This window comes from Hippocampus zosterae, chromosome 8, assembly GCF_025434085.1.
Source record: "Hippocampus zosterae strain Florida chromosome 8, ASM2543408v3, whole genome shotgun sequence".
Taxonomy (NCBI): Eukaryota; Metazoa; Chordata; class Actinopteri; order Syngnathiformes; family Syngnathidae; genus Hippocampus; species Hippocampus zosterae.
In genome coordinates, this window is record NC_067458.1 from 23,238,235 (window position 1) to 23,263,641 (window position 25,407).

The following is a 25,407-nucleotide window of genomic DNA, read 5'->3' on the forward strand; positions in this document are numbered from 1 at the left end:
AACGTCTCGTTTTTTTTTTTTTTTTTTTTGAAGCCACTTCTTAACTGCAGGCTGTGCTTTGTAGCCTTTTTAACGCACCGCCGTCAATCCCCCCCCCCCCCCACCCACTGCAACCACCCCTCCCAGCACTCTCGTTAGCGTTACGCTACGTGTTATCGCTACGCTAAAGAAGCAGGCAGCAGCCGTAATAATAAATCCTGCAGGTAGCCTGTGGGTATCTTTCACATTAATCGTCTGCCTGCCGCGTCTTATGTGCACTTTTGAAACATTAACAAGACCTTTGAGAGCAGGCCGGAGAGTGAGGAGTGTTGGGGTGCGCGGGGCGGTACGGAGCCTGCGGGGCGCTCGCGAGCTCAGGACGCGGCTCGGTGCGCTTTAATGTTTTATTGAAGAGAAACAAATTATTTTGGCCTTCGCTGTTTGGCTTCAGAAAGGGAGATCGTGGAGAGGCACGGCACCTTGAAACATTAGCGGTGCGCTAACTCAATCTGCTGCACTACGACGTACCATCTTGAATGGTCATCTTGGAAAAACACTACAAAATACATGAGAACTTGTGGTTACGAAGGATAGATAATGACGTATGTTAGCTGAAAAGATCAAATAAAATGAAATTTAGCCAAGAATCTCACACAACGGTGTTCAGTTTTTGAGTTGATGGGCTTTCATGGGCATGCCTGGTGACACATCAGGAGCCTTGAGTCGGTCACGTTGTCGGGTGTGAGCCGCTCTCCTCCATGTATTATGCGGGTGTCATATTTAGTGATCATAGTAACACAGCAAGCAGATGCCAATGATGCTAAGTCATGTGTAAGACGAGAACACGATGGAGGTGCCGCGAACAGGGAACGACGCCAAAGACAAATGCCGCGTTAGCTAGCTAGCGCCACGCTCACTCCACCGCTGTCCTCCCCAGGACTCGCCTCAATTTATGCATGATTAACAGCGCTAATGCTGATTCCATTAATATAACAAGTCGCCTCGCCTTCAGTTGTTGCCTAATGTGCGAACGACACATTAGCGAGACGCGCCAGCGATTCCATCAGGACCCGGCGCTAATCGCTAACGGAGCGTGATTGATTGCATCCAATTACTTTGGACGTAACGAGTCGCGCCGATGTTTGTCGATTAAAAACATTCAAATGAATAACAAATGAATTAACATTTTAAAATGCACGAAAGATCAAAAATGTCTCCGCACTGAGTTGTGAGGCGTCTGACTTGACAAGCAGCATCATGCACAGCACATATTGTACATCAAAGTCTGTGGACTGTTGTGCGTGGGTTGTTTTTCATTTTTGTTGAGTTTTTAACGATATAATACTAACCGGGCGGCCCGGTAGTCCAGTGGTTAGCACGTCGGCTTCACAGTGCAGAGGTACCGGGTTCGATTCCAGCTCCGGCCTCCCTGTGTGGAGTTTGCATGTTCTCCCCGGGCCTGCGTGGGTTTTCTCCGGGTGCTCCGGTTTCCTCCCACATTCCAAAAATATGCATGGCAGGCTGATTGAACACTCTAAATTGTCCCTAGGTGTGAGCGTGAGTGCGAATGGTTGTTCGTTTCTGTGTGCCCTGCGATTGGCTGGCAACCGATTCAGGGTGTCCCCCGCCTACTGCCCGGAGACAGCTGGGATAGGCTCCAGCACCCCCCGCGACCCTAGTGAGGATCGAGCGGCTCGGAAGATGAATGAATGAATGAATGAATAATACTAACCATGATGGGGGTTTTTTGTAATCTTACACAAAATAAATACATAAAAAGTCTCAAACAAATACTGAAAGTAATAAAAACTGAAACGAAATATTTTTGAAACAATGTCACAGTTATTAACAGGACACCATCTTATTGTTGATTTAGTTTCCTCAAGTCATTGATTATTGATTGATTTCAGGGCCAAGTCCACCGTTTGTCTTTAATGTGCATTTTGCATGCCCTGGCGACCAGTCTAGTGTTCACCTTGCCTCTCCAGCTCTCCGGCGACCAAGAAAATAGATGGAAAACGCCGCCGTGCGTAGCTTTGGTTTAATGAGCAAGCATTGGCCCCGTGACCTTCCGCTTGGTGGGAGGTCACCGAGCGGACTGAAAGGATCCTGGGAAACGGCCGACGCCCGCTCCATCCTACAAAACTGCGTTTGTCCCAGCCGTGTTAACAAGCGGACGGGACCTTTGGTTGCGCTGGACGCTTGACACGATCGATTTTGTCCCGGCGACCGGTCAAGGGAGCCGTAATCAAGCGGCCGAGCGACTCATTGATTCAGACTCGCGCCTGAGACGGCACGCTGACAAATCATTGCCGAGTCTCCTTTTGGGGTCAATCAACTCCTCCCCACTGGCTTAGTTTTATACCGTCCAATACTACAACGTGACTAGGCGTAATAATTTTTTTTACATATTTGAAATGAAATGCAGGACAAACATAAGATCTGAATCCTAAGTTAATTTTTTGCACAAAATTGAGTTGTTGCACTAAATGTTGGGTTTGCTGTTCGGCTGTTTTGTGCCATGCTTTAATGAATGAATGATTTTTATACACGAGAGCCCTTTACACTGGAAAAAAAGTGCGTTTGTGTATTTTGTTCAACCCTTTTGTTGTTGAAGGCTGGATCTTACACGGACATGAAATATACAGTATTTTATGTGGACCCCTCAGTAGCACGAATGAAATATTGTGGCCCTCTTCATCGTGTAAGTTGCCCATCTCTGCCCTTGGGCCTCATACTTACATCACATTTATTCATTCATTCATTCATTCATCTTCCGTACCGCTTGATCCTCACTAGGGTCGCGGGGGGTGCTGGAGCCCATCCCAGCCGTCTCCGGGAAGTAGAAGGGGGACACCCTGAATCGGTTGCCAGCCAATCGCAGGGCACACATAGACGAACAACCATCCACGCTCACACTCACACCTCAGGACAATTTTTAGAGTGTTCAATCAGCCTGCCATGCATATTTTTGGAATGTGGGAGGAAACCGGAGCACCCGGAGAAAACCCACGCCGGCCCGGGGAGAATATGCAAACTCCACACAGGGAGGCCGGAGCTGGAATCGAACCCGGTACCTCTGCACTGTGAAGCCGACGTGCTAACCACTGGACTACCGGGCCGCCCGCATCACATTTAATGTTTATATATTTTTAAGGTGTGACATTTCTCAATAAGTCTAATTTTGCATATAATAGCTTAGGTGCATGTTTTTTGGGGGAAAGACATATTCCGGCTGTCTCCCGCTTGAAACTGTTTCGCCCGAGACATTTCGACATCACGTCATCATCATCATCATCATCATCATCATCACGGCGGCGGATGCTTATTATTTATTTTTATAATGCGGCACAAAGCAGAGATGAAAGTGAGTGCTTGTCACATTTAAAAAATGTCTCGTGACTGAAGCCGCCGTTCGCTTTGTCGTCTTTTCGGCAGATGGAAACGTGTCAATAGCGGCGGCGTGTACGGGATAAACTGTCACCATTTCTTCCCGCCGCTCGGGGAGGATGACTTGTCACGTCGAGTTAGCACAAACACGCAAAATTTACGCCATTTTTTTCTTCTTTTTTTTCTCCTTCTTCTTTTTTCATGAGTGTGTGCATGTGTGTGGCTTTTGCTTTGCTCCTTTTTTTTTCCCTATCGGAGACGATTTAGTTCACAAACGTCTCAAACAAGCAAAATGGAGCGTGACGTGCAGCAAATGGTGTCGCAGAATGTTAGCGTCAATACCACTTTCCCTCCTGAAAAGTTTTTTTTTTTTAAACCAGACTGAAAAACAATGTGAAATGCTCAGGTGGCTACTGCTTTTTCGTTTTGATTACATTGTTTTCAATTTTTGACATTTTTAATTTTGATATTGCTCCTTTAAAATTATTGCTAATTTTTAAAACCCTTTATTTGAAATTCTATTATTTAATTTAAAATTAATTATTTTTCCATAAATAATTTTGCAGCACTAATTTTACATTGTGACATTTTCTGACTTGTAAATGACACATTGTTTTTAAATTTGTCCGGTATATTAATATACTTTTTCTTTTTAGAAGGTACTTCTTTTTAAATGTCATGAAATTATTTTTTTTAAGTGTAATTTTGTGTTTAGTGTGTTGATTGAAAAAATGGATTGTTTCAAAATATTTTAATTTAGTTTTGTGTATATTTTTTTAAATAAAATGTGTTCAGTCTTTTTTTCAAAGAGTTACATTTTCAAAATAAAGAAATTGATTAAAATAATAAAAGTTTTGATTTATTTTTCTTTTTTTTAAAGAAGATAATTAATGTGAAATTATCAGAGTTAAACCTTGTGGAAACTTGTTAGTTTTTAAAGAGTTTCATTACATTTTAGATGAGATATTTTTTAAATATATTTTTATAGGTAATTATTTTTAAAGTACAGGACTTTTCCAACGTTTCAGTGAGGGGGTTTGTACATTTTTAAAGTTTTTTTTTACGTATTGCGCAATACGCAATTACGTATTGCGCAATGTCCTTTTTCAAATTAGTCATCCTGTCAGCTCTTTTGAGGATGTTGTTGTTTGGGATATATTTTGCTCTTAAAAGGCGATTTTGTTTCAATGGCACATTTTCTGAGGATTATGTTTATTTGTTTTGCTTTATGTCTTTCAAACCTTTACATCCTGGTCATAGACTAACAGGGGCATGTTTAAGCAGGAAGCTGAAGAGTGTCCGAATTGTTCTCTGTTTCGCGCTTCTTTTTGACAATGTCCCAGTTTCAAGATTCCATTTAAGCGTTAGAATTCTGAATAGAAAAAAAATGTAATGCTGTCGTTAGCTAAAAATGCTAGCATAACTAGCCACGAACGACTTCTTTGTTGTCATGTTGACGGCGTCAAAGAGGGGCCAATCATTCCAATGCGAACAAACATAAAATAAACATTGACGTAAATATGATATAATAAAAACAGGTATTAATAAGTGAGGTAAATAACCACGGGTGAGTGATATTTAATTGGCATTTGCGTGGTGCGGAGTTGGCGGGCCTAGAAAAATTAAAAGCAAAACTCTTTGATGTGCTGCAAGATTTCTGAGCCGTGCACATTTGAATATTTAAAACTCGGCGTGTGCGGCAGCTTTTTTGATGTGCCAGATGATTAGCGAGAGGGTTTGTTCGGGAAACTCACGCTAAATGGACGTGGAAGAGGCAACCCGGTGTAATTGCGAGAAGGCGTCGCGGCTAAATTGCACTTTCTTTTTCTTTTCTTTTTTTTTGGGCTGCACCGTAAACAGTTGATTTAAAATTCTCATTTTTTTCCCCCTGCCGCTTTTATGTCTTAATGAGACAAGACGACAGACGCTTCAAAGGCATGTCGGCGGGGGAACGACGTGCGGCGAGAAAGGAAGGGGCGGGAGAGAGGGCGTTGACGCTCCCGCGCTTGATCACAATCGCTTCTTTGTCGCCCGAATAGAAAAAGTGGCAAGACGGCGGACATTTTGTGACGGCAACGCCATCATTCCTTCCAACTGCGCGCACGACCCCATTTTGGCAATAAGATGACGTTTATAACACAGTTATGTTTATTTGGGAACCAGTCGTGCTATGCTACGCTAGGCTGCTATAAAACAAGCAATGTGCTGTGCTGCCAGCTACGAGGTTGTTCATGTCGGCATTTCTATGCATATAAAAATCAGTAGCTGCACATTTGGCAGCTCCCGAATAAATTAAGAACAAGTATTAATGATGAAGTTATGTTTGGTCAAAATGCTATCGTTATCATTATTGGCCTAGCTAGCCAATTAACAATTTAATCTAAATATAGGATGTCATCCAAAAACTCATATGAAATTGTCCCAAAAAGTTAACAGGCACACTTTGTTTTTCCCAAAGTATACAGTATCAACATTTTGATGTAATTTCGCTCCAAAAGCTAATGATTTGCTTCAAATAAACAAAATGCAAATGTTAATCAACCAAATAACTCAATATCTAATGTTGTGCACATATTTATTAGTTAGGGAAGTAGTACTGACAATGTATTATCCATTCAATTGAAGAAAAAAACAAAACAATCCTTTCAACTTCTCTGAATCAGGTAGCTTGCCTCGGCAAGCTACCTGATTAACTTAGCCAACTAAGCTAAGCGTCACAGAGGCCTCTGTTGTTTACGATGCAAAAAAAACCAGTGGTGAGTGATTGACAGGCAGGTCTAGCGAAGCGGAAAGTGAGCATCTTAGCGTCTTATCCAGAAGCTAACGTCCAAATTGTCCAGCTGAAGTGCTCTCAGACCAAACTGATCAATGTTTTCTTATTTTTTTACGGCTGACGTGACAAAAGCCTCCAAAGAGGCTTGCTATTGACATTTGAGGCTCATGACGGAGGATCGATGGCGACCGCTCATGACGTCTGACTGAGCAGCAGACGTCAACGTCGTTGATTGATTGATAGATTGATTGATTGGTCGCCGGCTGTGCAAATACACTCTCTGGGTACTTCATTAGGTATACTCTCCAATAACAATCAATATCAGAAGAGCTGTGATCTCAGGTGGTGGCTAGTCCCAAGACGCTAACAGTCGCAGCCATTTTTGTGAGCATACCAGTTGTTAGCATGTTAGCCGTAGTATTGAATTACAGGGCTGAATGAAGAAACATATTTAGTTTTTACTCAGGTTGTTGCGGATGTTAGCATAACAACAGTTGGCATTATATGCAATCCCTTAACTTTTGTCAATTAGTCTGTCAAAATAGTGCGATTTAATTATGATTACATATAATTTAAGAATACCTTCTGTTCACAGGAGTTTGGATATGATCGGCCTGAAACACATAATCAGTCTGTTTTTGTCCCAGTGTAGCTACAAAACTGTTGAATGACTGATCAGTTATTTTTTTCATCTTCATGTTTGGTTTCTGTCACAGATCAACAATCTTTGGAGATTTGAAAAATCCTTGTGCGTAGCAAGCCTTGCTATATAGTAGCATAACAAATGTTAGCATTTGCTCCATTCTTATTTGGCTAGTTACTCAGCTCTCAGATTATTAGCGTAACAGTTGCATGTTTGTGCTACTGAGTGATATTTGAAACACACACCACTAACTTTACTTACAATGCTTGCTGTTGTCTTTATTTTTTCTGCAGCTCGTTTAGGCAGCAAATAAGTCTCAATTAAAGACTGCCTGGATGGCCGCCCCCGCAGCGCGTGATGGGTCTGGCGTGCTGTTAGCATGCGGTGCTAATCAGAGTGACGCTTTGTTAAATAAAGCATGAAAAAAGCTTTTGCCGTCCCCACCATGATTCATCAACACGTCGCCCAGTTCCCTCTTAAAACTCTCGGACTTTAAAAACGTTAGCACTGCCGCTAGATTATTTAAAATCAGAGTTTTACCTCTTAAGAGGAAAATAAAAGCTCCACTGATGGATTTTGAAAGAGATGAGAGCTGCCAGGAACTATCAGCACATGCTCCACGTCTCCACTGTCAGCAAGACTCAAACATGCTCCACTGACATCCTTTGCGCCGTCTCATACTATATTCTGGCATAACAACTCTTAGCGTGTTAGCATTTGATCCTTCATCATTTTAACTGGTATTCGACTACAGAAGATATTAGCGTTTTACTACATTACAGGGCAGGATGTAAAGTCCCTATGGATCTGCCTGGACATTTGATCAACTGAGTTTGCTTTCTGTAAGCATAGCAGCTGTTATCAGGTAAGCCTTTGGTTCCTTCTCATTTCAAATTGTACACAACTGAAGAGCATGCTATCGATTTCTACGTCTAAAGTGAAATCTTGGACCTTTTTAATGCTTAATGTAGAATCTTCATCAATTTAACTTTGCATTTTCGGTAATCACGTCGCTATCTTACTACATATTACGATCCAATTATTAGCATTTTGTTCTTAGCATGCGGGGAGCTAGCATGGAAAACATCAGAATCAGTCTGCTCCTTTGTTTTAACCAGCTGAGCGTCTCAATCAAAATATTTTTTGATTGGACTGGCTGCTTCGTGTTTCCTAGCTTGTGCTCATGTACTAGCTCACAAGATGTAGCAGGTGGTCCATATAAGGTGGTCCATATTTCACCTTCTCAGGGGGAGACAACAGCGGGGCCGAAAAAGTGACATGCGCAAAGGTGGCAGCTTTTCACACGTGCCAATAACTGGCGTTGAAAGGCGTCCCGGCTTGTTTGGTGGCGGTTGAGCAACACCCGGGCCAACAAGGTGCGATTGTACACACAATTAGCTCATGGCGCCCCCCTCCCAAAAAACGAACCCGAGGCCTTTTCGCAAGCCGAGGCGCATCTAAACACTGCCTCTTACCGGAAAGTGTGAGGTGGCCGCGTCACGCCTGTTTTGACACTTCTGACACACAATTACCGAGCGGCGTGTCCACACAAGCTCGCCTCCAGGAGGACATCGACTCCTAGCATGTTAGCAGATAAAGCGAACATCCCCTGTGAAAATAAAAAGCTGATCGAATAAAACATGTCACTGGTAAAATAACTGCTATCTCCTGACATCTCTGGTAGTGGTAATCATTTAGTAGTAGTAATATTCGCGGTAGTTGTACCTGTAGTAGTAGTAGTATAGTTGAAGTTGCCGTTATAGTCATAGTTCTTGTGGTAAAAGTTGTAGTAATTGTAGGAGAATAGTATAGCAGAGTATTGATATAGGAATACAACTACAAATTGTGTAAAAGTAGTTGTGTATTAGTAGTAGTGCCGTTGTAAAATAAGTACTCTATTAGTAGTAATCATGTACATAATAATAAAGCTCATTGTAGTAGTAGTAGTAGTCATGAAGTACCACTGTAGTAGCAGCAGCAGGAGTAATAGTGGTTGTAGTGTAATTTTCTCAGTAGTAGTTGAGCCATCGCAACAGTCTCCAGTAATAGTAGTAGTGTACTCGTAGGAATAGTAGTAGTAGTAGCGATGAAGTAGCAGTGTAGTAGATGTAGAAGCGGTAATCATAGTAGTGTTTGTGTAGCAGTCGTAGTACAGGTTGTACTTGTAGTATTCATATAGTATAATAGTAGCCTATCAGTAGTAGTGTAGTAATTGTCATAGTATCAACAGTGGAACATTTATTGTAGTTGCAGTAGTAGTAGTTGTGTCGTGCAGTAGTAATAGTTGTGGACCAAGTGTACAAACAGCTTGGCAGTGTAAAGTATTACATGAGCCGCAAACATACACACAAGCACACGCTGTTATACACATAGCGTATACACCCGCGCACACACACAGGCAAGTAACTCAACTTGTCATCAATGGGGAGGCCATCTTGCGCGTGTGGAGAGGTGCGCTGCCAGGAAGGGAGGCAGAATGGAGGAAGTGGGACTCGGTGTTCGGGAGTCGAAAAGTGTGCATCCAAGTCCTCATTAGCCCGTCTACACACATACACACAAACACGCGCGCGCGCACGGGAGTGTCAACGTCACGACACGTCTGTCACCCGACGTTTGTCACGGGGTTCCCGGCCTCACTTGTCATTTTTGGGGAAGGCATTCCGACGACGGCAGGCAGGGTGGAGCTTAATTATCCGCTTCTCGCTACCACGAACCCTCGGACGGCTCCCAACCACAAACAATCTCCCTCTCGTCAACAGACACACACACACACACACACACACACAAATGCGGTTGTTGTGTATTGTTGTTTCACAACAACTTTTTTTTCCGCTAGGGTTTGAGAGATGAGCTTGTGATGTCACTGTGATGTCACCTCATCGCCAAATGATCAAAACACTTACTGTTGATTTTTCAGATTCAACTACTACTACTGGTAGTAGTTGTAATAGTGTTGATCTTACTTGGTAGTAAGATTAGGAACAGGAATAGTAGTCGTAGAAGCACAGGAATATTTTTAATAGTAATGTGGAAGTAGCAGTAAAAGTAGTGTTGGTATTGTCGTACTAGATGTATTGTAGTAGTAGCGACAGGAGTAGTTGTGGAGGTAGACGAACTCAAATGGCACGAGTTGTGAAATGTTGCTCTTTCTGCCGATCGCATTTGCCTTGTTGAAGGTATTCGAGTGGCTGAAAGTATTAGAAAGGGTTCAAATGTCCACAGGCTGGTGTGGCGTGCATCCTCAAAGAAGAAGAACAAGATGGAGGACGGAGGCCGAGAGCGACCGGCCAGTCCGTCTTCTTCTGGTCCTTTCCTTATGATCCCCTTGATTTTAATGAGGCCACGCGAACCCCTGTGATGCAGCAGGGCGAGGGGACGCGCGGGGGGGGTTTGAACATCCGTGACCCCGTCCTACCCCGCCGACTAACAACCCCCTACGTCCCGTAGCACGCGCAGCACTCCCACCACCCTCCTCCTCCTTCGTCGTCATCCTCCTCTTCATCGGGCCTCTGGGGCCTGCCGGGCCCACTGCCTGCTTCTAATGTTTTATTAAGCAGCTTGACTGCTTCACACACTTCTGAGGAGATGCAGCAGCCTGTCAATCACGCCGCCGGCAAAAGTGGACCGCCAACCCCCCCCCCTTTCGTACCCTCCCCCTCAAGCACCCGCCCCCACAATGGCGCCCGCCTAGGAAGCGTGCATGCGGCGGATGGACGGCCATGTTGGTGACGTGGGCACGCCTGGGCGTTAATTGTGCTAATCGGTCATGGCAGGAAGAAGGTCAAAGTTAGCTGCCAACCCATTAGCGCACTTGTTGCAGATGCTAATACAGTGTAGTGTAGCAGTAGTAGTGTATTGTCTTAGTATTAATGCTAACGTAGTAAATTGTAATGTCATCTATATATATATTGCGCGTCATCCCGGACGTGGTCTGTCCTTCCGTTTGTCCCTTTTTAAAACGTACCTACTTCACCGCGCCGCTGCGCGCCGCCACTGCGCCGCTCAGGCAGTGGCTCACTATGATCGCGCGGGCATCTTAGCGAAAAAATGTTGTCTACCCACAAGCATTGCAATGAAATTGTTAGTTATTTAGTAGAGCTAAACATCTCTTTATTTTTGCAATAAGCAATGAAGATGAACAAAAAGTTGAACCAAGCAACAACACTTTTGTGGGCCGAAGGCCCACCTTACCAGCCTTCCGCAGGAACTAGCTGATGAGCCGCCCAGAGGGCGGCGAACCAGCTAGTGTAGTAGTAATACTTGTGTGGAATAATACTTGTAGTACAGTGTAGGAGTGCCGTAGTAGTTGCAGTTGTAATATTAATAGTAGTGGTAGTCATAGTCGTAAAATTTGTGGTTAGGTTTGGAGACCTTATAGTATTATGAACAGTAATAGCAGTTTAGTATTAGTAGTATAGTAGTAGGTGTAATTTAGTATATGCAAGTTTGCAGTACTAGGATAAGTTGTGTGATGATACTAAGTGTAGTACACTAGAAAACTGGTTTTCAGATGAAATTATCTCATTAGCTCATTCATTTTTAAAGTCCGGCTCAGTTTGTCTTACATTCCTACACCTCCATTTTTGCATCACCAACCCCGGCACCCTTGGCTGGAGTGTGTGAGGAAGAGAAGGCAGCCAAGCTCGGGATCTTTTGGGGCCGCGACATTTGAGGGGTGTTCCGAACAACGGCCGGACAGCGCCTCTCGTGTTTCAGCAGATGTCTTCTCAACATGACTTTTCCATCTCCTAGCCGATGGGAGCTCGCAAAGTGAGCATGAAAAAGCACAGCGCTCCCCCCCCAGGGCTCGAGCGGCGACGCGGACGCTGCACGAGGGTCGTCAGGGTAAACAGGCCATACATTTTTACCCATCTACATGGGTAAAAATTTAACTTAAGAGAGAGTTCCAAGGTGAAAAAATAAAAACACAAAAGCTTGTCCCAAATTTGTCAAGAAATATTTTGATGATCATCAAGGCTTTTGGAGAAATGATCAAATCATTAAATTCTTTGGACTGTCGGAATAAAAGATGAAACTTTAAAAGATGAAAGGCCTTTCTGCTAAAAAAAAACCTCACACTATTTGATTAAAAAAAAAAAAAAATCATCACGCCTGACAGTCAAACATGGTGATGGAAGCATGATAGTGTGGGGCTGCTTTGCTCATTCACGACCTGGACCAGTTTGTTTAAACACGTTTTTTCCCCCCCCACCTTGATAAATAAAATTCCAAGATTCAAAGTAAATACTCCAAAAGTATTTTCCCTATCTGTATCATGACTTTTAATCCATAAATATGTTGGTGCACACATTTCAAATCGATGTTTACATCCATTAAGGACCGTTCAGATTAAAAACAAACTTCCTCCTAACAAGAGTCTGGTGCAAAAAAAGCAAACAAATATTTTCCGTTAAAGAGGTTGATAACGTCTCGCAGCTCTGATTTGACATCCTGTCGCATGAATGATTGAAGGTGTGGTGTATAAATATTACAAGTAAGAGCTTGACTATCCATCATTGGCTTGAAATGATCATGAAAGATTCAGAGCCTTTTAGAAAATTTACACACTCGTCTTTTGAGGCTGTCAGCTCCTGCGAGCTTAAATAATAGCGGAAAGATGTTTACGGGGGGTGCGCTTCATTTATTTATTCATCGTCTCCCCGGCGAGCGGGCGCGAGTTAAGGTGACTCGTAGACGGGCGAAGAAAAATAAATAAATCAAAGTTGGACACTCGGTCAGGAAGATGCACAAGGTCAATCAATGGCAGGAGCAGAGAGCCTAATGGATTGTGAAGACGCACGGGGAAAAAAAAAAAGGTTATGAATTGTTAATCCTTCTTCATGCCAGACCTCCATTAATCAATGAGGACTTATTGGAGACGATCAATTATGCAAACTTAAAAACATTTAATGACACATAATGAAGACGCCCCTTGGGGCTGGGGGGGGTTGAAAGTCTGTGGTCTAGCCACACCATATTGAATCAGCCTTTTTAATCAAAACAATTATTGTACTACATTTTGAGAAGAATTATTCAAATGATGATTGAATGATTAATATATGTATGTCATACTTTTTATGGATTTTGAATGTATTTATTTAGGCTTGTAAAAGCAATTACGTTCTATATTATCATTTTATTTGACAAAAAACAATCTTGGATGATAAAAAATGTGGCTTCACAATGAAATATCAGATTTTTAAAAATTATTCTTTTTTTTTTACTTAATATCTTAATTTAAATTTTCCTGACTACAGAATACAAAATGTATCATCTTTTCTTTTTTTTCTTTTAGATAAAGTATGCGTTTATTTGTCTTCGATAAGTGCCCGAAATTAATAAATATTTTTTAAAATGTTTCACTGATAATAAGGTGGAAAATGGGATGTAGCTTTGAAAAATCGACTGATGATTTTTCAATACTCGTAAAGTAATTGTGAGTAAGCAGACGGCCTGGTGACGTTCTCGTTTTGATGGTCATGTCGACGATAGATTGTAACACACTGCAACATACTTGATCGTAACATACTTGTGTAAAGTGGCACGTGGCGTCTCATTTCAAACCGTTCCCAAAAGTAGTTCCTTATCCCCCATTTAAGTTAGTCAACATGCTTGCGTGGTCGCTAAGGCTGAAATGTGATGTTAAATGGAGTTGAAGATATAATGGCGAGCTCATGGTACACAACGGATGCCCTCAGGCCGCCTCCACCGCCAGCCCCCCGGGGCGGCAAGCTAAAAAAAAAAAAAAAAAAAAAAAAAAATCACAGCGCTCTAAACAAGCCACAGAACAGCTCCCTCACCACTGCCGCCGCCACATGCTTTTACGCCGTCTGCTGCCCTTTCCGACCATTCATGTTTAATGCATCGCTATGGCGACGCAATCACGCTGTTTCAGCGCAATCCTTTAAATCGGAGAATCCCAACCACGGGCAATGATTCACTTAATTGGAGGTAAAGTGATTCGTCATTGATGACAAATAAAGCTTTATTGCTCTTCGAGATGTGCCGGCGATGTCGACTGACAGGCAGGATAATTCAAGATCAACTAACCTGTTTATCCACCCGCTGTCATTTTTACAGCAGAATAATAGCCAAGTGTTCAGAGGCTGACAAAACTGGCATAGCGCCACCCAGTGGCAGGGAGGAAACCGACCACCTGGTTACACCTGGTGCTGCGTTCAAACCACACAGGCAGTTTTTATGTATATGCGCCCCCTTTTGCATTTTTGTTTTCAAAAACAAAGTCCGGACTGGTCTGGACTGTATTTCGAGCGAATTGTCTTTCTTGAAAAATGATACGCATGAGCAAGGGTGCCACATTTTTGTTGCTTATTTGCTTGCGTATGCTCGGCTCAGGTCAGTTGTTGTTTACATCTCAGCGGGAACATTCATTTTTCATCACTTGGAAGATCCCGATCAATCCCGAGTGGGAATTCTCCAGATGTTTGGGTGTGTCACCCCGGGGGGCCGTGGGGGGACGTCCACATCTGTCTCACCCGCCATCATTCCTACCCCCCCAAACTGGGGGAGCGTCTTTCTCCTCATCAACATCATCTTCCTCACCGTGGCTGGCTGCTCTGGAATGAGCAAAGTGCTCTCCGACTTATGAGTGACACCCCGCTACCCCCCACACTCAGATGCCCCCCGCCCACCATCCGTAATGGCAGGTGGCCTTGAAGGAGGTAAAGAGGCACTTAGCCAGCCGTCACAAGGCTTCAGCGGTGATTGCTTTGCCCCATTTCCTCTCCATTTTCCCAAATGTTGCTGAAGTCGGATAATGAGGTGTCATTTGGGGTGACATTTGCACCACTCGCAACTTTGTTTTGTTATGTTATTTGTTATGTTTTTTTTTAAATAATCGTGTTATACACATATTGTACATCAGGGGTGTCAAACTCGTTTTTGTCGCGGGCCACGTTGTAGTTACGGTTATGAATTTTGGAAACTATATAAATGTTTAATTCCCTTCACATATTACATACAGAGCGCAACACAAATTGATGAATAACTAGTTTCAAAATCCGAAGTCAAGAATAATGACTGTTATTGTGGATTACATATGACAATTTGAAATTTTGGTTCAGACTTTAGCGAGCATCATGGAACTTGACATGCTTGATTTGCTTTCGTGGGCCAAATAAAATGATGTGCCGGGCCAGATCTGGCCCCCGGGGCCTTGACTTTGACACCTGTGCTGTACATGTATACTCAAATGTGTCTTTGTGTCGACAAGAGTTTCTTTTCTTGATTTGTCCATAAATGGTCTGTTTGTCTGTCCGGATCATTAATGCCACTGAGCGAGCTTCATTCCGCTGTTGCAATACACCAGAGGGATTTGCATTCACACACAAACATCATGACAAAGTTATTTCTGAGGTATGTATTCATTTGCGAAAGCGTCGGCGTGCGAGCGTGTTTTTCCCATTATTACGGTTCTGTATGTATGTTTGTTATAAAGCTTCACGAAAGGTCGGAAGTTGCCCAAGATCCAAATCTCCGTGTCTCAAGCTGGGAATCTTGGAGTAGAAACTCCGGAGGGGAAAAAAGCGGTCTTGTCCGCGTGGACGAGCAGTTAGCGAGGAGCAACTGAGGCTAAAAAGGAAAGTTGGAAGTTGGCGAGCTGCAGATTTTTTTTTTCTTCCGCGGCAGGTATGCGTTCACGCTCGGCCGAGCGCTGGACCAGCAGTCAAGGCCAAATGTTTACTGGCAGATGCGTTTTAAGCCAGCGCTTCTTAGCTGCTCACGGCAGCGGAAAAATCTCGCCGATGGCCACCTTCCACCTGCAAAATCTTGACCTTTTCCGCAAATGACGGATGAGCTGGCCGCCCTCACCGTGATCGCATCTTTTTTTTTTCCGTCCCATTGAAGATGGAAGGAAGTCAGTCAAAAAACCCTGCGAGGCCAACGCGTCCACTCACCTCATCTGTAGCTTACTTCCATGATGTATATTTTTTCAAGTTGTATATTTTAAACGTAAATCATTTTTTTAAAGGCTAATCATATTTTGTTTAGAATCAATTATTATTATGATTGCGATCACTGTGGCCGAATAGCCCCCCCCCCACATTGAATAAAGTCACTTTTTTTAAAAGGTCTACTGTTTTCATATAAAGTTGCTTTTTTTCAAGAATAATAATAATATTTTTTTCCAACAATGTAGTATATTCATGTATTTTTTAAATTGCAATTTTAGTAAAATAAAGTCACATATTCATATGTAGCTGACTATAGAATACTGATGTATTTCAAGAAATGTTTTTTTAGACAAAAAAAAAAGGTTAAGACTTTCCCTATTTTAGATATTTTTTGAAACAATTAACAAATTATTTTTATTAATTATTAGCAAATTATTTAAAGAATTAAAACGGAATATGAGGGGAAAAAGGACTTTAAAGGATGTAATATTCTATAAATTAAAACTATACTTTGGGGGAAATAATGTTTAAAAAAATAGCTATTTTTTCTTTTTTTGGGGAAAACGGATGTGTTCTTTCTTTTGAATAACAAAATAAAAAATTTTAATGGCTTTTTTTCTTTAAAGAAACAAAAAAAAGCCATATTTTCAGACTTAAGTTGTCGTCCACTTTCACCTCAACAACATCGTCGCAATCTGGCATCCAAACATCAGTGTGGTGGTGCAAAGGCTGCGCTTTCAAGCGCTAATGCGATGCCACCGGGCTATCGACGGCTCTGCTCGCGACACTGCCTACTCGCGGCAAGGTCAACAAGTCCTCCACTGTCATGCCGGAACCCGCCAACCCCCCCCGCCCTCGCGACCCCGCGGCCGCCAGGAAGGTGTTAGCCAGCATGTCAGGAGTATTGACGTGACGAGCAGGACCCGCCGCATCCCAGAGGCTCTACCTTTGACCTTTGAACCCGACACCACCGCCCACTCAGACACCGTGATTGCGACCTTGTCCGAGTAGATCAACGGGCGTCGAGGGGTGGAGAAAGGCAAAGAATTGGCTTGGGAGGTCTTCAATTGGCATCGAGAGGAGCCGCCGATGAGAAGCAACATTAGAAAATAACTAAATAAATTCCAGTCATATTCATTCATTCATTCATTTTCCTAACCGCTTGATCCTCACTAGGGTCGCGGGGGGTGCTGGAGCCTATCCCAGCTGTCTCCGGGCAGTAGGCGGGGGACACCCTGAATCGGTTGCCAGCCAATCGCAGGGCACACAGAGACGAACAACCATTCGCACTCACACTCACACCTAGGGACAATTTAGAGTGTTCAATCAGCCTGCTATACATATTTTTGGAATGTGGGAGGAAACCGGAGCACCCGGAGAAAACCCACGCAGGCCCGGGGAGAACATGCAAACTCCACACAGGGAGGCCGGAGATGGAATCGAACCCGGTACCTCTGCACTGTGAAGCCCACGTGCTAACCACTGGGCTACCGGGCCGCCCAAACCGGAGCACCCGGAGAAAACCCACGCAGGCCCAGGGAGAACATGCAAACTCCACACAGGGAGGCCGGAGCTGGAATCGAACCCGGTACCTCTGCACTGTGAAGCCGACGTGCTAACCACTGGACTACCGGGCCGCCTCCAGTCATATTTATTGTCTTTTTTTTTTTTTAAATAGGCTATTTGGGGATGGGATGTGAGGAGTCTTTCGAAGAAGAAAAAAATGTAAATACTCACAAACTAAGTTGTGTTTTTTCTAATATTTTAAAAAAGGCAAAATTTTCTGGGGAAAAAAACTAACTCATATGAGACCAAAGCCAGGATTAAGAAAAAGATCACTCATAAAAAGAAGTCGTATTTGTGAAATAATAATAATAATAACAATACAGGCGCACGTGTGAAACTTTGGCACGCTGGCATCTAACGCTTCTCAACCCTCGGCCTGTTGGTCCCATGGTGCGGCTCGCCTCTAATACGGACGGCGAAGGATGGACGGAAGGAACGGGCGGGCATGGGGCTGGCGGCGGGGGCTGACATCAACGGGGAGCCGAGTGGACCTGCTAAATAAATCAACTTAAGTCTGAGGGCCCGTCGGTGTTGCTTTGGCGGCACGGCGAGGAGGTGCGAACGAGGGGCGGGCGGGCAGGCGGGCGGTCGGGGATCTGGCTTGAAGGGATGCTGTTGAAAGTTTGGCTGGTTGGCGCTCGGCTCCCAATGGGCACGAGGACCAAAGACGCCGTGTGATTCTTTCAAACATTCAATATATTCGCTTGGTGTGAAAGGGCCCCCATCTTCTCCTTCTTCTTCTTCTTCTTCTTCTCCTTCACATTAAAGTGGCAGGACTTTCCCATTGGCTTTCCATCAGCCGCGCTTTGAAAAGTCCCGCTTAATGATTTCAAGCTCTTTTAAGAACTTACTTTGGGACAATTTCTTTTCATGTGGAGATGAGCGAGGGGCAAGGGGGAGGGAACATGAGGGACTTTGGAATTATCCGACTTTAGAAGGAACATTGCTTCTTTGCCGTCTAATTGGACGGGACTGACTTTGGTTTTAATCCACTCGCCACTGGTTTTATTTGCGCGCTGACTTATTTATCACAGACACGGCTCGTCTTTCGCTGCCGGCGTCTTTACTACGGTGGAAATGAAGGATGTCAACCGGATCAATGACTAAGCTTGCCACATCTGATGCCACATTTAAAAATAAATTGTACATTTGTTCTTGGCAAAGTTAGCATTGTAATGAGATTCTTAAAATTCTTAAAAACATTTATTATTTATATATTCATATTTTGATTGAGAATTTAATTGTTTTTCTTGAACAAAAAAAATTGGTTTAGAAAAAAATCATTTTTTTTAAACCAATTTTTTTTAGAAAAACATCAAAATCGTTCTTTGAAAAAACTAAAGAAGTATTTTTTTTTCAGGATAGGTACAGTTCGAGGTGGGGTTATGTTTTGGGTTATGTACAGTTTGGTAATGTTCGGTTACGTTAAATTTGGGTTGGTTTAGTTCAGGATGAGACAGGGATTAGATTAGGTTTGATTTTAGGGTTGGTTTGGTTGGGTTACAGTTATTTTGGGTTAAATTAGGTGCAGATGAGCGGCCCGGTAGTCCAGTGGTTAGCACGTCGGCTTCACAGTGCAGAGGTACCGGGTTCGATTCCAGCTCCGGCCTCCCTGTGTGGAGTTTGCATGTTCTCCCCGGGCCTGCGTGGGTTTTCTCCGGGTGCTCCGGTTTCCTCCCACATTCCAAAAACATGCGTGGCAGGCTGATTGAACACTCTAAAAATTGTCCTTAGGTGTGAGTGTGAGTGCGAATGGTTGTTTGTTTCTGTGTGCCCTGCGATTGGCTGGCAACCGATTCAGGGTGTCCCCCGCCTCCTGCCCGGAGACAGCTGGGATAGGCTCCAGCACCCCCCGCAACCCTAATGAGGATCAAGCGGCTTGGAAGATGAATGAATGAATGAAAGGTGCGGATGAGGTTCATTTGGAGTTTGTTCGGTTAGGGTTGTATCAGGAATAATTTTCGCGTTGGTTTGGTTTAGGTTGGTTTGGTTTATCACCTTAATATAATGCCAGTGTTGCCATTTTGAATTTCAATAGTTCAACAAGGGAACAATTTGACTTTGGAAATTGCTCCTGTGTAGAAATCAGTGATACAAGCCCGATATGGCGTTTGCTGTGTTTTGACAGCGTTTGATGTGATTGGTGGGCTGACGTCGCTGCGCTTTTGGCTGCATTTTGTCAGCTGACGCTCCAATTAAACGCTCGACTGAGGGATGAGTAACATCGGCGGCAACCGCGCGAGCGGGAAAACTAAACAAAAGGTGTGCTGGGATGAGAAACAAAAGGACAAATTCCCCGCGTGCTTCCTCCCAGTTAGCAACTTAATGGTTGTGTTTACCTTCATGCGCACACACACACATACACACACACACACACACATAGAAGGCGTCCTCTCAAGGCTCTGCTTCAACATACTGTATTTGACTCTAGGAAACATTGCATCCCGTCTTATTTTCCCCGTCACTTGCTCATTCCCTTTGTTCCCGGGCCGCTGTTAAGTTTGCCGCACTTTGCCGAGCGGCGGCAGACGTGTCTGGAGGCGTATCGCCGGCTGACAGAGGCTGGCGTGCACCAGGGCTGACAGGCGGGAAACTCTTGTTCTTGCTTTTTTGTGCCGGCGCTAACACAACACCCCTGTGATTAAAATCTCCTTCTGATATCACCCGCAATATTTCTACACGGCGGCGAGAGGCTGCCAAAACCGACAAGCGAACGCGTCGTGAGACGGGATGGGACGGGGGGGAAGTGATGGCGCGAGAAGAGCGGGTATTTAAAATATTGAAACCCTAACTGGTTTATTGTGGGTTTGTTTGTTGATTGCACGCTTTGGAAAAGCACGGGGAAACGGCAGCATTGGAACTCGTGGAAAACAATGTCGACGTCCAGTGACAACAATCACGATGCACGTTGTTTCGTGTGAATCTTGATACACTCAAAACCTTACCGCACAGTCTAAAATAAAATGTCCAAATACATTTTACTGTATCGTGTGTACATGCATGTGCCCTTAAAGGGGAGTTTGCGATATCGGCACTTGAACTGACCTGTGAACTTGGGCTTCGGGAGCTTTGCTGAATCTGTAACGAAATATCCACCTGTGGAAGATGAACAGAAAACAACTCTGCATCAGATGAACAATCAGAATCAAGGTGAAGAGACCTCAAAAAAATAAAACTTCAAATTGATGTCACTTGAGTGAGGTATTAGTACCAAGAAATGTTTTCAAATTTTTAATTTAGGTCAAAAATATGTCCGCATTTATTTTTTTAATATTTTGATTGAATCATTACCTTAGCAACATTTTTTAACATTTAAATGCAGTGTTAATATTTAACCTGCGTACAATTATAGTAGCTCATAACCTGAATTTAGTTTTTAGAAAGATAAAATCTCTCATTGTTTAGAAAGAGTGAGGCCTACAACACTATCATATTTTAATATTGATCTCACTATGGTGGTACTTGGGAAGCTCAGTTTTTATGATTTTTTTTTTTTTTTTAGGTGACACTTTGTGCAAAACATTTGAGACCCACACAATCATTATCATAGTTACGAATATGTCATGCTACCAACAATGCAGCCGTGGCCACCATCGGCTTTTGCTAATGCTAGCTTAGTATTGCTAGTGCTGCCATTACATTCATTTCTTTAAAAAAATAATAATAATATTGAAAATCATTTGAGCTTGGTCATTGAATGAATTAAACTTCAAGTTTTTCAAAAAGGTGACCAATGCAACCTTATTCTCCAACAGTTTTTTTCTTTCTGCTAAAATTTTGCACCCCACCCCCATAAAAAGGTGAACCAGAGGTAACTGCCCCCCGCCCCCGTGATCTTACACTACGCCACTGCAACCGTCACACACCATCACACGACGCCCGCAGACAACAATTTTTAAGTGGCGCTTCTTCACAGTTTCACATTTCCACCTGCGTCCCAGACAAAAGAGTCATTTACATTTCCTTGGGCAAGCCCCAACCTCCCCCCCCCCATGCCCCGCCTCCTTTATGCCACCACCCCTCCCCTAACGCTCGCCACCTCCATGTTTCACTCTACTCCCCTGCGAACAAAAGCTGATTTAACCTGCGGTTGGATTACACCGGCGAGGTGATTGCCTGGCCCTCTTCCAACACCCCCATTATCAAAGGGGCGGCCACCTTCATTAATGTATTATTAACGAGCGTGTCACAGTGTCGTCCCCGCCGGGGCAGACGGCGGGGGTCCGTCCTACTAATGGTGTGCAAGAAGGCCCGGCCGGGCGAAGCGGTCCGTCCCTCGCCGCCATCCTCCGTCGAGCCTCGGTAGCAATTAGCTAAATTGCGTATTTGCACTGTTAAAGACAGCGGGCTTTAATTGAAAGCGACTCCCCCGCTGAGACACACGCACAGGTGGCCAATCTGTCACGATAGGCTACCTCTCTCAACCTTTAATAATAATAATAACCAATGTTCATAACGAGCGCCTCGCAGACTAAAAGGCGCATCAAAGAGGTTCTCAACAAAGAGAGCGTCGCTGAAACATGTTCGCGGGGCGTCGGAATCGACTGGAATTAAGTGTGAATCAATGATGAAGATAAAGTAAGTGACAATTAGGCAAAGAGAAGCTACGCGGCAGTAATTAAAATGAATTGAGAAGGTGCAGCAGGGAGCAAAGATGAAGCTACTTTTTTTTTTTAATAAAGATCTGATGAGACATTCTTTGATATTGTATGATAGTCGCGATCCACTCGGAGTTCTGTTTTGTTTTGTTCTGTTCTGTCATTTGGCTCATCCCTGCTTCCCCGAGGGGGTGCACGGAGGCCTGGGAGCTATTGTAATCAACTGTCGCGCATGCTCTGCGCCCACCCCAGGAAGATGCCAGATTGGTCCTTTGGGCCACTTCGGAAAGTCATATCTTCTATCATCCATCCATCCATCCATTTTCTACCGCTTATCCGGGGCTGGGTCGCGGGGGCAACAGCTTTAGCAGGGAAGCCCAGACTTCCCTCTCCCTAGCTACTTCTTCCAGCTCTCCCCGGGGGATCCCGAGGCGTTCCCAGACCAGCTGGGTGACATAGTCTCTCCAGCGTGTCCTGGGTCTTCCTCTGGGTCTCCTCCCCGTGGGACATGCCCGGAACACCTCACCAGGGAGGCGTTCAGGAGGCATCCGAATCAGATGCCCAAGCCACCTCATCTGGCTCCTCTCGATGTGGTGGAGAAGCGGCTCGACTCGGAGCCCCTCCCGGATGACCGAGCTTCTCACCTTATCTCTAAGGGAGAGCCCGGACACCCTGCGGAGAAAACTCATTTCAGCCGCTTGTATCCGGGATCTCGTTCTTTCGGTCACGAAAGTCTTTCGGTCTTCTATCTTGTACACCAACTGTCCTTAAAGGGGAAGTCAACGCAATTATTTTCTTACTTCTGTGCATCCACTCGCCCAAACAAGATGTTCTGATTAATAGTGCTTTGTGGAGCAAGAATTAGGCAGATTAGCGCATCAGGTTTCATCGATCTCAGCGTGTTGCTTTGTTGTTGACTGAAACTGACGTTGAAGTGCACTTGGGCTCGCAGTGCAGCGGCAAGTGACCAAAACTAGAAAAGGGGCACGCCGTGACATTAAGTAGTGTTGTAAAACACAATATCTGTATATTGTAGACTAGTGGCGGCCCGGTAGTCCAGTGGTTAGCACGTCGGCTTCACAGTGCAGAGGTACCGGGTTCGATTCCAGCTCCGGCCTCCGGTCTCTGTGTGCCCTGCGATTGGCTGGCAACCGATTCAGGGTGTCCCACGCCCACTGCCAAAAGACAGCTGGGATAGGCTCCAGCACCCCCCGCGACCCTCGTGAGGATCAAACGGCTCGGAAGATGAATGAATGAATGTAGACTAGTGTGGCTTGCTGGGTCTTAAAACCGAGAAAAGTACATTTGACAGATGTTGTTTTGGGGGGTCTGGAACGAATTAATGGCCTTTCCATTCATTTCAAAGGAATTGACATCTTTGCTATACATATTTGAGTGTCTTTGATTGCAAGCGTGGTCACGGAATAAACTGAACTTGTACCTCTGGGTGCCACAATATTTTTTGGGTGGCACTTTAAAAGTCTGAGAACCACTCATCCCCGTGGAGTAACATTGTCCCCAGGTTTTGGGGTATGGAAACGCGCCGGGAAGAACCCCCACCACATTTGGCAAGCGATTGATCAGGAAGTCATTTTCAAGGAAGGTTTAAGTAAAGCCTCTTTTGCAAAGGTGTGTGTCTGCCCCGCTTTCCCTCACCCCGACTCCTTCCTTCCTTCCTTCCTGCGCACTTCACACTCCCGCCCGGTTGCCTAATTGACTTCATGTCTGTTCACGAAAGCGGCGGCACCTTCCACCTGCTCGCGTCCCATTCGCGGCGTAACACCCGAATTCTCCCACGCTCGCACTCTATTAACGCGCACACAGCCAAGTTCAGCTTCCTGCTATTACAAGATCCAATCTCATTTTCAACCCAATTTAACCCGGACCACCTCAGACAGAGGGGCGTGGATGGGGGGGCGGGGGGTGGGGGGGGCTGGAGCGCAGGGCTCCTGCGGCAGGCTTACTGTAATTATCAACGTACACAACGAGTCAGAGTTGAGGACACTTTTATTTCGTTATCATTCACTCCAATGATGATACAAGGAGTACGATTCATATCGCGATACTCCGAGCCATCAGATTCACGTCACTAATGATGCGATTCAGTTTGATTACAATAAAACAACGTGATACAGTCACAGAGCTAGTCCAACGTGATTCACTCCAGTTAGCATTAGATTGGATTGCATTCTCTCCGACAACAATACATTGCACGGCAATTTCAAGATGGTAAATTCACGATTGGGAGAAAGCGACCACGATATGATTCAATCCAGTTCCATATACATTCACGATACTCACAAAGCTACTCTGCTGTGACGTGATTCACCACAATTCCAATAGGGTCAGATTCACTTCAAGACTGAAGTCCAATTACAACATGATTCAGTCACGATATGTATAAGGCTACTCCGGTGAGATGCAAAGCAATTCACCCTAATTATAATACAAGAAAGATGCATGTAAAGCTAGTCTGATTCCACGTGATTCACTCCAATTACGATAAAAAGATTCGATTCATTTGCGAAATGATTCGCTTTGATTATGATACGTTTCACTGCAAATCCATTACGACATTAAAGTCAGGAGGCAGACAGTATAAAATTGCTACGATACCAACGAATGCACTCCGACTTGCTCAAATTATAACATTCACTTCATTTATGATACTCTCTCCAATTACTTGACGGCATTTAGAGTCACGGTGTGTACGAATGTATTCCCATTTGCTGTAGGGGGCCCGGTAGTCCAGTGGTTAGCACGTCGGCTTCACAGTGCAGAGGTACCGGGTTCGATTCCAGCTCCGGCCTCCCTGTGTGGAGTTTGCATGTTCTCCCCGGGCCTGCGTGGGTTTTCTCCGGGTGCTCCGGTTTCCTCCCACATTCCAAAAAACATGCATGGCAGGCTGATTGAACACTCTAAATTGTCCCTAGGTGTGAGTGTGAGTGCGAATGGTTGTTCGTCTCTGTGTGCCCTGCGATTGGCTGGCAACCGATTCAGGGTGTCCCTCGCCTACTGCCCGAAGTCAGCTGGGATAGGCTCCAGCACCCCCCGCGACCCTAGTGAGGATCAAGCGGCTCGGAAGATGAATGAATGAATGTAATTATGACTTACTCCAACCACAATTTAGTACGATTCACTCAAACTATGATCTGAGGCGATCCACTTAGGATACATGCAAAGCTACTCCGATGTGACGCCATTCACGGCAGTTTCGATATGCTGCGATCAACTCCTGCGACGATACAATTCACAATCAGATTCATACCAATTCCCAGTTCGGTATAAAAAAAAGCTTCTGTGACGTGATGTGATTCACTGAAATTATGATGCAATTAGATTCGCTCCAATAACACTATGAAAGGGTGCGATTCCCTAGTATAATAAGATGTATAATATAAAATTCTAGCGTCTATTAAAGATTCCTCCATTTGGAGTCACCCTTCTAGGTGCCCAAATTATCATGAATAATTCAATGATCTTAATGCACTCTTTTCAAGTGACCTACATAAATGACTTTTTAATTTCATTTTTAATACAAGT

At 44.3% G+C, this 25,407-nt stretch overlaps 1 long non-coding RNA gene across 3 annotated transcripts in view; it reads right to left on the reverse strand.

Moving 5' to 3' along the window:
• LOC127605963 (uncharacterized) overlaps positions 1–25,407 on the reverse strand; it is a 107,878-nt gene that overhangs the window by 64,686 nt on the left and 17,785 nt on the right. For all 3 annotated transcript variants that reach the window (XR_007963695.1, XR_007963694.1, XR_007963693.1), the window contains exon 3: positions 20,312–20,362. This is a non-coding gene — a long non-coding RNA (uncharacterized LOC127605963). The remainder of the gene's footprint in view (positions 1–20,311; positions 20,363–25,407) is intronic.